Below are 12,315 nucleotides of genomic sequence, written 5' to 3'. Positions count from 1 at the left end.
CAGTTTTATGAGACTTAGCTAGTATCATGTAACTAACCACCTGAGTTTGCGCTCAAGTTTAGATTAGATTAGATTATTGTTATCAGTGATGCAGAAGAAATAAAGATTGTAGCTTTCAAGGGCAGATCATTAAGAGAATTTGATCTTTGTGTGTATGTGTGTGTGACTTGATCAAATGTTATTTTTCCTTCAAGAAAATTCAAATATTTGGATTGAAACATTTTCTTGAGTTGTCCCCTCCCAGCACTTTGCCCTCCATGTTTGTTTTTCTGAGTCGTCCACCAATTTGCGATCCGATCAATCATAGTGATAAAAAAGCGCTCGATTTTCCACTCAGTGTTATTTCTGAAAACGCTTGGAAGAGCTTCACACAGGATCGTATGTAAATCGTATGTAAATGTTGTGGTGGTGCCAGTGAGACCTTGAGGAAATGTTTTATTTTCTTTTCTGAAAATGAATAATGATAATAGTTTCTTCTGAAGGACATGTTCTGGGATGAGATTGTAGCTTTCGGCTCATAACCATCTCAAGGCTTCAAGAAGGCTCTCCTGGGATTCTGAACAAATTCCACCATTAAACCCAACATTATTCCTGACCTTTTGACTTCGGAATGCATAAATATCCCATCTTTTTTTCTCTTTACCTGCATGAACGTCTCACCTCACCTGTGATCACACTTTCATTGAGAAGCGTCTCGCAGCAGAACAGGACAGCGGCATCGTGGACAAGCCAGACTGTGTGTGTGTGTGTGTTGGCGACAGCAGGAATGTGTTTGATCCAGGTTTGCAGGAGAGGTGAGATATTTCTCTCGCACATCCAATCCAGGCCGCTGTAGAGACAGTCTGACGCCCAATGCGTCTGTTTTATCTTTTTTTCCTGGAACAGCAGGGAGGGGGTGATGACCGTGGAGATGACTTCACTGCACAGATTTTGAAGGGTTTGAAGCCCAAAGCACCTAGTAATATCCTCATGCGTGTGTTTTTCAGTGGGATTATTTCTGTCTTTTGGTTTGAACCCACTTTCACTACCTTCTTCCATAAGGACTTCTTTTTTTTTTTTTAAAAAAAGAAACTTTTAGCTTATTTAAATCTTTCCTGAGCAAAGAAGGACATGAAGAACATTTGTACTTTTCAGGTTGTACCTACTTACAGTACTGTGCAAAAGTCTTAGTCCCCCTATATTTTTTCATGCAAACTTTGTTATAGATTTCTATTTTATGACTTCTTTTATTATTATTATTGAGTCTAAAATATTTTCAAGGCGGGCGGCACGGTGGTGTAGTGGTTAGTGCTGTCGCCTCACAGCAAGAAGGCCCGGGTTCGAGCCCCGTGGTCGGCGAGGGCCTTTCTGTGCGGAGTTTGCATGTTCTCCCCGTGTCCGCGTGGGTTTCCTCCGGGTGCTCCGGTTTCCCCCACAGTCCAAAGACATGCAGGTTAGGTTAACTGGTGACTCTAAATTGACCGTAGGTGTGAGTGTGAATGGTTGTCTGTGTCTATGTGTCAGCCCTGTGATGACCTGGTGACTTGTCCAGGGTGTACCCCGCCTTTCGCCCGTAGTCAGCTGGGATAGGCTCCAGCTTGCCTGCGACCCTGTAGAACAGGATAAAGCGGCTACAGATAATGAGATGAGAATGAGATATTTTCGAGTTCCAAACGTTCGGGGGGGGGTTTCAGCACAAAATTAAATGTGACAGAAAAAAATGTTTATAATATGTCTGAGCAGCATCTTCCATAAGAGAGCACTTTTCAGATTAAAAAAGAAAACATCATGAAGGCTACTGGTGCAAAAGTTTTGGTGCAAAATGAAGTAGCGAGTGTGACAGACAAAGTGTCCAGAAGAACTGTGGCTGGTTCTGTACTGTAAGATGAACAGTAAAACCTACAGCTCCTTTCCGCATAAAACTGCACTCACTGGACCTGAGACTGCTATTTTTTTTAAAGCAATGGAAATTTCATCTCACACCAAATATTGACTTTGTTTCATTTATTATGGCTTACTGATTACTATTTAGAGTAATTTTTTTAAATGTTGAAACATTTCATTTCATTATTTTTTAAGCCATTTTTGGTCTACAGCATTTCTTTACATATACATTTAACAGTTATTCCATGAAATCGAGTTGTACATGAGCTGATAGCCAACGAGGAATGTAGCACCGAGTTGTCTATAAGCCACGTACGACAAGATTGAGTGGAATAACTGTTTTATTCTATCCACATTCACTGGCTTTTGAGAAACTGAGCAGTTTTATTTTTGTTTTTTTGCAAATTCGATCAATAAAAACTTTTTACAAAACATCCGACAAAATCATTTCTGCTTAAAATGTCAACAAACCATGAAATGACAGGAGCAATTTGTGAAAAATGTGATAATAATAATAATAATAATAATAATAATAATAATTCTTGAAAAATTAAAAAAAGATATGTTCTTACCATTAAATACTTTCATTCCATAAATTCTATTGCGCTTTTTTTTTTTTTAATCTTTGTTACCAAGCCCGGGATGGAGTCCACCAGGGGGCGAGGTATTGTTTTCGGTGGGGTTTCTTTGTTTGTATGTTTGTTTCTTTGGGCTTTTTTTTGTTAGCAACATTACAGGAAAACGGCTGGACCAATCTTCATGTAACTTTCAGGATAGATGGCCATTGGTCTCAAATAGAACTGCCAACATTTTGAGGGTCATCCGGTCAAGGTCAAGGTCACCAAAAAGGTCAGAATCATAGTTATTACAGATTTACTACATAATTATATCTAAGGAACTCTTAGCTCCCCTGAAGAGCTCTTTAGTTGCACTTAAAAACAATTTTTAAAAAAAAAAGTGCTACCGGGCAAGGTTTGTTTTGCCTGGCAACACTTGTTGGGTTTTTGCTTTCGAGTAGAGTTTTTATTTTGTCCTCAGCTGCTTCAGCAACACGCTCTGCCATTTTGTTTTTCTCCACTCATGGTATATCAGCTGATATCCTAGTAGTAGAGTAGCCAATCAGAGTGCACGATTGTCATATCCAGTGAATGCGGATAGAATGAAAGGTGATTATATATATGATTATATATATATATATATATATATATATATATATATATATATATATATATATATATATATATATATAAACACTTTAAAAACAAAGTTTTTCACATTTGTCTGAAAACAAGATTTTTGCCATCCCAGTCCACTGTAATTACACTAGGCTTTCTTTTTTCCATTTCCGGTTGAGAGTACGTTGTGCACATTCTGGCTGTTGCTTCTCACTGGAGTTGTTTGTTTGATGTTTGTTTTTGTTTGAGTGTTTTGTCTGCCAGTTGTGGTGTAGCTTCGGACCCAGTTTTGGGTGTCGGTTCCCTCCAGGCCTTGGTTCGCTGTGGGTGATGCCTGTGCTCCTAGCTATGGGGTGCAGTGACCTCGTTGCTCATTTCAACATTGTGGTTGTCCAGCACTCTGTGCAGCAGTCCTTTAGTGCTTGGTGTGATGTTCTGAGCAATGTTGCTTGGTGGCATCATGGCGGCTGTGCAGGCAGTTTGGGACATACCAGCGCTCAGCATGACAGTGCATCTGTGCTCGATTTGTGGATCCATGGCATGGTGTTCTGAGTGATGTTGCCCAGCATCGTCATGGTGGCTGTGCTGGTGCTGTGGGACTTGTTTTCGTACGCTTTTTGGTGGGATTGTGGCTGCTACACCATTGGAATGACATCCTGACCTCTATTTGGTGGACTTTTTTTTCCCTATAATTGTAAAGTGACCTTGGGTTTTGACAAAGGCACTCTATAAATTGAGATTATTATTATTATTATTATTATTATTATTATTATTATTATTATTATTACTGTTATCCTGATTATAATTACCGCAATACATGAAATATTAAATGTCCTTTTCCATGCTTTCTTTTTTTTTCCCACAACGGAAAAAGTCATCCATTATCAACTCTGAAAAATGTGCACTTTCGTTCATCAACTCAACCCTGCTATCTGAACACATTCACCCCTCTGGAATATGAAATAGTGTCACCGCTCCAAAGTTATGGACCAGTCTGCCATCTTATCTTAAACAAGCCATTACACCTGAATCATTTAAATCTCAACTCAGGACTTTCCTTTTTCGCAAAGCCTACGGATTATAACTCATACAACTTTTAGTTAATTTTACAATTGTTTTTTTTTGTAAATGCATTGAGACTTGGTGTAATGTATCTCTAAGAACGTTTTGTATTATTTTATTAATATTCAGAATATTCAGTATTAAACAGGAAGTTACATCATCCAAATTTCCTGAAGATCCTGAGAAGAAGAAAAGTAAACTCTCTCTCTCTCTCTCTCTCTCTCTCTCTCTCTCTCTCAATCTCATTTTTGTCTTTGGTCTTTATTAGCGTGATATCGATTGATGAGGTCACTTTGAAAGTACAATTCAGTTGCCCAAATTATTGGCTGAAAATGAAATGAAATGAAAATGTATTGATGATTAATGATTAATGATTAGTTTTAATGAAATCTTTTTAGAACGTCCTGATAGTCCTCATGCCATTAGCATTAGCGTGACGCTAGCGCCCACTCATACTGGTGCTCATGAATTTGAATCGGTTGGTATGTTGCCTGTCGAATTACATGTTAACCTACTCAAATTAAATCTTGCTCATAATATTGTCAATGGTAAAGCTCCAAATGATTTCTCACCTCACTTTCAACCAACACGTAATTGTCATTTGATCAGAACAAGATCCAGTAGCGCTTCTCTCCAGATCCCCTCAGTGAAGTGGCCTGGTGAATCTTCTTTTTGTTACACCAGTAAGCACCTCAGGCACAAACCCCAGTTTAAAGTGCTAGTTTTATGAAAATGACATTATAAAATCCCGGGTTTTCTGGTGTGATATGCTCAAGTAGGTTGTAAAGTTCACCAATTAAAAACTTGGTTTGAAAAAGAAATTTTTAGTGTCTGAATTCTGTTCCAAAAATCACTAAAAGCTTGTCCGCCATTAGATCGCAGAGATTTATCAGTCAACGGTGCAACTGCCTTCTTTTGTAAAGCTCTCGACACAACTTTACGACAACAAGGATGAAGAAATGACTCAGAGTGAATAAGCATGTTTTGGTTTGGTTTTAGATCAGTAATTGTCTGTCGTCTATCTAGGTATTATATTTGGCCACAAAGAAACTACCTTAGAACGTTATTGATGTGACTAAGGACAATTAATCAATTCAAGCAACAGGCTGAACACAAGCTGGACACTTCCTGTGCAGTGGTGAGCTCTTTGGCACGGCGCTTCGGACTTCTGTTTCCAGATCATAGGAACTGCTCTGCGTACCAGATGTCACCCAAATCCTTCTATGTGAATCTACCTCACAAATTTATCCAATCTACCCCAAACTGTCCTGTCAGCTTGAAGTTACCTCTCGAACCCATTCATTCCATAAGTGTCCTGCTGACGTTGGGCTATAATGGATTGAAATTCTGCTTTTTTTATTTTTATTTTTTTAATAGGCTACACTTTAACTATCTTGAATGGCACACGTCCAGTGAGAAATGCTTTGGTTTTAATTTTGTAAAGGAATAAAAAAAAATGCTAAAAACATGCTACATTTTGCAAGGTAAATGAAGCCAGAAAAGCTGCGAACTTTCAAGTGTTGCACGTATGATATCACTTCCTTTGAATTAACAGTAATTCACCAGGAACGTGTTCGTGTAATGGCGGACTCAAAGAGCCAAACTTTACTGGCTAAACAGAACATGTTCCTGGTCTCGTATTAAAATACAATTTAGACAGTAAACTATTTAACATGTCTAGTTTTGTAAGGTATAATTTCCAGGGGTGATGTCATTTTCGTAAGATTAGCACTTTAAAGCTAGACATCCTTTTGATTTCATAAAATTGGTGAAATTTAGTTCCCTCTGACATTTGCTCAATGTGATATTTGTTTATTTATTTCTGTAATATCTCACAAAATACCAGACCATTCTGTTCTGTGGCTGGGAAGTTATTTAATTTGAGGGGATTAAAGCAAATAATGTGCATGAAATCGCTTGCATCGCGCAGTCAAGCAGACAGAGGAAGTCCGTGTGTGCGCATGCGCAGGTTTCCCTTTGAGCGTGCGCTGACAGTTCCATCATTCTGTCGCTAAACGAACAGCTGATCACACCGAGGTGCTCGCTGACCGCCGATATTTATTAGTTTGGTCCTGCGTTTCCTTTCCTTCGTATATAACATAACATCTTTTCTTCTCATTTTCCGTTACTGTAGTCGGTCTTTCACGTTTCATTCGCACACTCACGTCCTCCATTTTTCCCTCCTGTTTCAAATTTGTATCCCACAATGCCTTGCGTGAACAGGGAAAGTCCACCATGTGATGTGATGCATGACGTAGTATCTTGTATTGGGTCATGATGAAGCAGGAAAAAATAACGGAGAATTTAGGGTCATGTGGAAATGAATTCATTAATTGTTCGATTAAAAAAACTAATAAAATTGGAAGTCTGTGATTCGAATTCAGTAGCTTTCAGTCCACGAAACAAAAATAATCATGTGTCGGGGAAAATTCTTTTTATGACCTACACTTGAAAAATCTGAAAGGCAGTCTAGCTTTAAGTTTCAGGTTGAAGAATTTTTATTCTCTAGTTATTGTTCTCAGGAGTCTTCAGCTTTTATTCATTATTAAATATTATACTTATTATACTTCTATCTTTATGTTGTTGACTATATCATTTTTAACCCCAGCTGTTATTGTAGACTCTAGTTTTTGTTCCCATGTTGATCATGGAACTCCTTTTGGAGCACAATAGAAATATGTGCTTGCAGTTTATTGTGTTATTATGCATTTATTATTATGTTATTGTATCATGTTTATACAATGTCATTTTAATAATCAATCAATCAATCAATCAATCAATCAATGACATTTTTGTTTGTTTGTTTGTTTGTTTGTTTGCTTGTTTGCTTGTTTTTGTAATTCTATGCTGAAAAACTCACAAGAAATGGTTTCATTTCTAAACTCGTTACAGGCGCTAAACAGCACCGCAATCGTGGAATCATCCTGACCTTCCCAAGACAAATACAAACAAATCCAAGAAGTGGGAGTTTATCAAGAACCTTCATGTATCCTGATTACTGAAAGTCTACCCTAAGGATTTGAATAAATATGACTGATTTTATAAGAGCTAAAGTCTCTTTCTCTCTCTCTCTCACACACACACACACACACACACACACACACACACACACACACACACACACAGGGAGGAGAGGTGGTATGCAGGCGCGCTTGCCGTATGGCCTTCATCTCCTCCAGCACTGCTTCTGACAGGAACACAGACCGGACTAAGAATAACTGCTCACACTCGCAGCCTAATCTAACACCTTTCAGGATGTGGGAATGTGTGTCACACACAATTGTCCAGAACAGGCAGCAACACACCTCCCACTCAGCTATGGTGTGTGTGTGTGTGTGTGTGTGTGTGTGTGTGTGTGTGTGTGTGTGTGTGTGTGTGTGTGTGTGTGTTATGAGAGAGAGAGAGAGAGAGAGAGAGAGAGAGAGAGAGTCAGAGGTACTTTCAAAATGGTGGCATACTGTTTCTTTCTCCTACATTACCTGCTTATCTGTTCACTGTAAATAAAAATAATAATAATAATAATAACAACAACAACAGCAACAACAACAATAATAACTAGACCGGACAATTCCCCGGGGGAAATTGTGAGAGGATGCAGTGCGCGAAGCAATTCGGTCACGCATGTTTGCTGGCCGTGAATGTGTGACCTGCAATGATGTTTCAATGCAATGATTATGTGTGTGCTTGAGACAGCAGCCGTCATGAAGAAGAGCTATTCAAGAGTATAAACAAAGTGACTACAGGCGGAAATTAGCATGTACTGCTATAACCTGGGACAGACATCTGTCCTTACCACAAGGATAATGTTTAATTTGTGCACTGTCCCTTTTAAAAATAAAATAAACTCTAAACTCTAAGAAGAGTGGTTGTAGTTTGTATGTACGAACAGAAGAGTTCCTAATAAAGTGGGCGGCTAAGGTGAAGTGTCATGCCGACCGAGGCTGTTTTTTTTTTCACAAAAAAAACAAATTCACAAAATTCTTTCACAGTGAGCGCTAGAAGGGTCTCCTGAATAAACTGATGTAATTTTTTGTCTGTAGTGTTAAAAATGAGGACACTAGAGCGAGTTAAAAATGAGTGACTTTTCTCTCACGTTTATAATGGGTGTCAGTGAGGCCTGTCAGCTGCCCTGTCCTCAGTTTGACGCTTGTCATTCAAAAACTGTAAATCCTATCGTTTAGGTAGACACATTGTGTGAATCAGGACAAGTTTTTCTACTACTTTTGAGAAAATCATGTCTGTAGAGTGAAATTTGTGGCTGAAAACACAGTTTAAGCGAGAAAGTTTGAGCTTTTTTTTCAAGCTGTCTACACTCTAAGTTAACGAGTTTGATATATTGTTTGTCTGTGTGCGACGTACGGTTATTGAGTTAATCGAAATCGAAATTTGCGTAGGAATAATAAGATTAAGAAGAAGAAGAAGAAGAAATATGTAGAAGAACAATAGTTGCAGTGCTTTGCACTGCAACCTATGGGCTCCCCTAGGGGAGCCCATAGGTTGCTGTGCTGCAGCACTGCATCCTAAAAAACATTATAACCCTGTAAACTTCGACTATTTTACAAGCAGCATAGCTGGCATGTTATTGTTGTAGTTAAAATCTAAACTCAGCAGCCACTTTAATAGGAACTTGTTCTTGATTCTAAGGAGCGGAACCCAATGTGTTCTTCTGTTTTCTGTTGCATGCTGAGATGCTTTTCTGCTCACCATGGTTGTAAAGAGTGATTATATGAGTTACTATATCCTTCCAATCTGTTCAATTTCTTCTGATCTCTTTTATGAACAAGGTGTTTGTTTCCACCCACAGAACTATCACCCACTCGTTCGATCACTCACTCACTCACTCAATGTTTTTTGTTTTCCGCACCATTCTGTGCAAAGACTGTTGTGTGTGAAAACCCCAGGAGATCAGCAGTTTCTGAAATACTCAAACCTCATACCCATCTGGCTCGAACCAACACTCATGCTACAGTGAAAGAAAGTCACACTTCACTGTGAGATCACAATTTTTCCCATTCTGATGTTTGAACATGGTGAACATTAAAGTGATGCAGGTCGATGTAAAAGATGAACAGTACTAGAGCCCTGCACTCCCGCGGGAGTCCCGCGGGATTCGCGGGACCCGCCGCAAAGCACTGCGGCGCGGGACAAATTTTGAAAGCTCATTGCGGGCGCGGGCAGGACCGGAAGTGCACATATGCGGCGCGAGTGGGAGCGGTGATAAGCTGCAGTCCCGCTAACTAAAAACGTGCTTGAAATAAAATTTATAAATTATTAATTTATGTCTATCCTATATAATTTGTGCTGGATATTTTATTTGGCATTAATAAAAACATTTTAAGATGCCTAAATTTGCAGAGAAAGTCAGATTGCCAGATTGAGTGAGAAATAGTATCTTAAACTTGCCATTGATCACTCTAATGACTCGCAGTTCACACCCAGCTAACAAGAGAACCATGAGTGAATTGATTTACTTGTTGCGTTAGTCTACAACTTTAATCAGAGAGACAGGTTACACAGTGCCGGTAGGCTTGACTTAATGCTATCCCAGAAATCCTTCCTGTAATATGCAAATTTGGCTGTCCAATCAGAGGCGGCCAAATTTGCATATTACAGGAAGGCTTTCTGGGATAGCATTGAGTCAAGCCTACCATCACTGTGTAACATGTCTCTCTGATTAAAGTTGTAGACTAATGCAAGCTGTAAATCAATTCACTTCTTTTACTAGCTCTGCTTTGCAATAAAAAAAAAAAAAAAACATTGGTACAAAGCAAGCCCATTCACTTTTTTATGCTGATCAGAGAATTACAATGGCTTCTCATGTGATAAAAATGTGTGATTTGCAATTAAATATTTTAATCGTTTGACAGCACTAATTATTATTATTAGAGATACTACATGCTGAATTCAGAAACAAGGTAAACAATAACAAACGTGAGCTGTAGATATTTATGCTCAAATCCACTCAAAGTAGGAGGCGGGGCACCATCACGCTGTGTCAAAACAAGAACTTTCGTGAGAAATAACGCGAACGTCTGCATCATGCAGGATTTGCGGGCGGGAGCGGGACAAAGTATGGCAGGCGCAGGTGGGGGCGGGAGTGGGACTGAAAATCATAATTTTTTTGTGGTCGTGGGCGGGAGCAGGACTGAAAATCATAATTCTTTGCGGGCGTGGGCGGGAGTGGGACTGCACAATGCAGGCGCGGGCGGGAGCGGGACTGAAAAATCCGACCCGCGCAGACCTCTAAACAGTACCCCGTAGAGCTAGGTCCTTGAATCACACACTGTATTGCTCGCTGCCTCATACCTATGAAGGAAAATTAGCTTGAAAAACAGTGTGCTAATGTTTACACTTGGGTACAGAAATGGCCAAAGTTTATCCTCATTATAATATTATAATGAGCGAGGTCGCAACAAACATGATGGAACCAGCGGCACACAAGCGAGCGCTCGAGAGCCAGCAGTATTTACTCAGCTTGTGTGCTGTGTTTTTCCCTCTCTTTTTGCCTCTGACAGTGTCAGATACTTCCTTAAAATCATCGTTTTTATCCCTCGCTGGCCAAAAGGCCCGAAGGGGGATTATGTTGTGGCGATTTCTGTCTGACCCAGGAAGGGTACTCACTTTTTGAAATCAACTCCTCTCATAATTTTTGGAGGAATTTCACAAAACTTGGCAGGATTCTTTGTTATATTTCGCAAATATGCATATTGCAATTTCGTTAAATTGGGTCACATTGTACCAGAGTTACAGCCCTTGATTAACAAAATTATACTTTGACGATTTCATCAGAGTGTGTTTTCCTTCTGAAATCAACTCCTCTCACAATTTTTGGAGGAATTTCACAAAACTTGACAGGATTCTTTGTTATATGTCAGTAATACACATATTGCAATTTCGTTCAATTCAGTCGCATTTTACCAGAGTTATGGTATAGAAGCCAGCAGGGGATACTGTGCTCTCAGAGCACTCTTGCTTGTCTCGATTTAGGAGTCTCCGTTCGATCTGGGTGATCCGCTATGTTTGCTTTGGCTCTGCGGTCACAACATTTGACCTGTGCATGATCTCACGTAACTTTTCCGAATTGGCTGCTGCCGAGTGAGCGGTTTGTAAACAGACTAACACGTGGTTAAGACGCCCTGCATTAGGAAATAAAATGTACTGAAACAAGATGATGCGTACCAGCTATGGGGGATGGGTATCAGCTCAAACAATTCAGAAAGGAAAGTGGCTTAAATGATTCCTGAACCAGTACATCGACCTGTATCACTTTAACTGAAGCTCTTGATTTGCATCTGGATGATTTGATGCATTGTGCTGCTGTCGAGGGATTGGCTGATTAGAGAACTGCAGAAAAACAGAACAGCAGGTGTTCCTTGTGGGTGTTCCTAATAAAGTGGCTGGTGAATATATTTTCTTGTAGAAATTACAATTTATTTTTTTTTAAAGGAAGGAGAACCCGAGACACCATTAGCATGTTAACCCATGATGGTTGGTGTATTTCTCTTGACTAGAAGAGAGGTTTTACTAAATCATGCTGAGTTACAGTGACTCGAGGTGTGAGATGGGGTTTATTCATCAGATTTGGTCGTGGAAACAAAAATGAACAGAAGAGTTAGAGAACGAGTTAGACCTCCCTGACATGTTGTAGATTGCTTTTGCACATTTTTGCCTCAATTACTAAAACACACTTACTCTCTCTCTCTCTCTCTTTCTCACTCTTTCTCTCTCTCTGTGTGTCTCTCTCTCTCGCTCTGTCTCTCACTCTCTCGCTCTCTCTCTCTGTCTCTCTCTCACTCTCTTGCTCTCTCTCTTTCTTTCTCTCTGTCTCTCTCTTGCTCTCTCTCTCTCGTGCACGATGTCTTGCTCGCTCTCTTGCCCTCTCTCTCTGTTTCTCTCTCTCATTCTCTCTCTCTCTGTCTCTCTCTTGCTCTCTCTCTCACTCTCTCTCTCTCTCACTCTCTCTCTCTCTGTCTCTCTCTGTCTCTCTCTCACTCTCTCTCTTGCTCTCTCTCTCTGTCTCTCTCTCACTCTCGCTCTCTCTCTCACTCTCTCTGTCTCTCACTCTCGCTCTCTCTCTCACTCTCACTCTCTCTCACTCTCTCTGTCTTTCTCTCTCACTCTCTCTCACTCTCTTTCTGTCTCTCTCTCACTCTCTCTCTTGCTCTCTCTCTGTCTCTCACACTCTATCTCTCTCTGTCTCTCTTGCTCTCTCATT

Source organism: Neoarius graeffei, chromosome 8, assembly GCF_027579695.1.
Source record: "Neoarius graeffei isolate fNeoGra1 chromosome 8, fNeoGra1.pri, whole genome shotgun sequence".
NCBI lineage: Eukaryota > Metazoa > Chordata > Actinopteri > Siluriformes > Ariidae > Neoarius > Neoarius graeffei.
The sequence above is the reverse complement of the archived record's forward strand: the minus strand, read 5'-3'. Positions refer to the sequence as shown.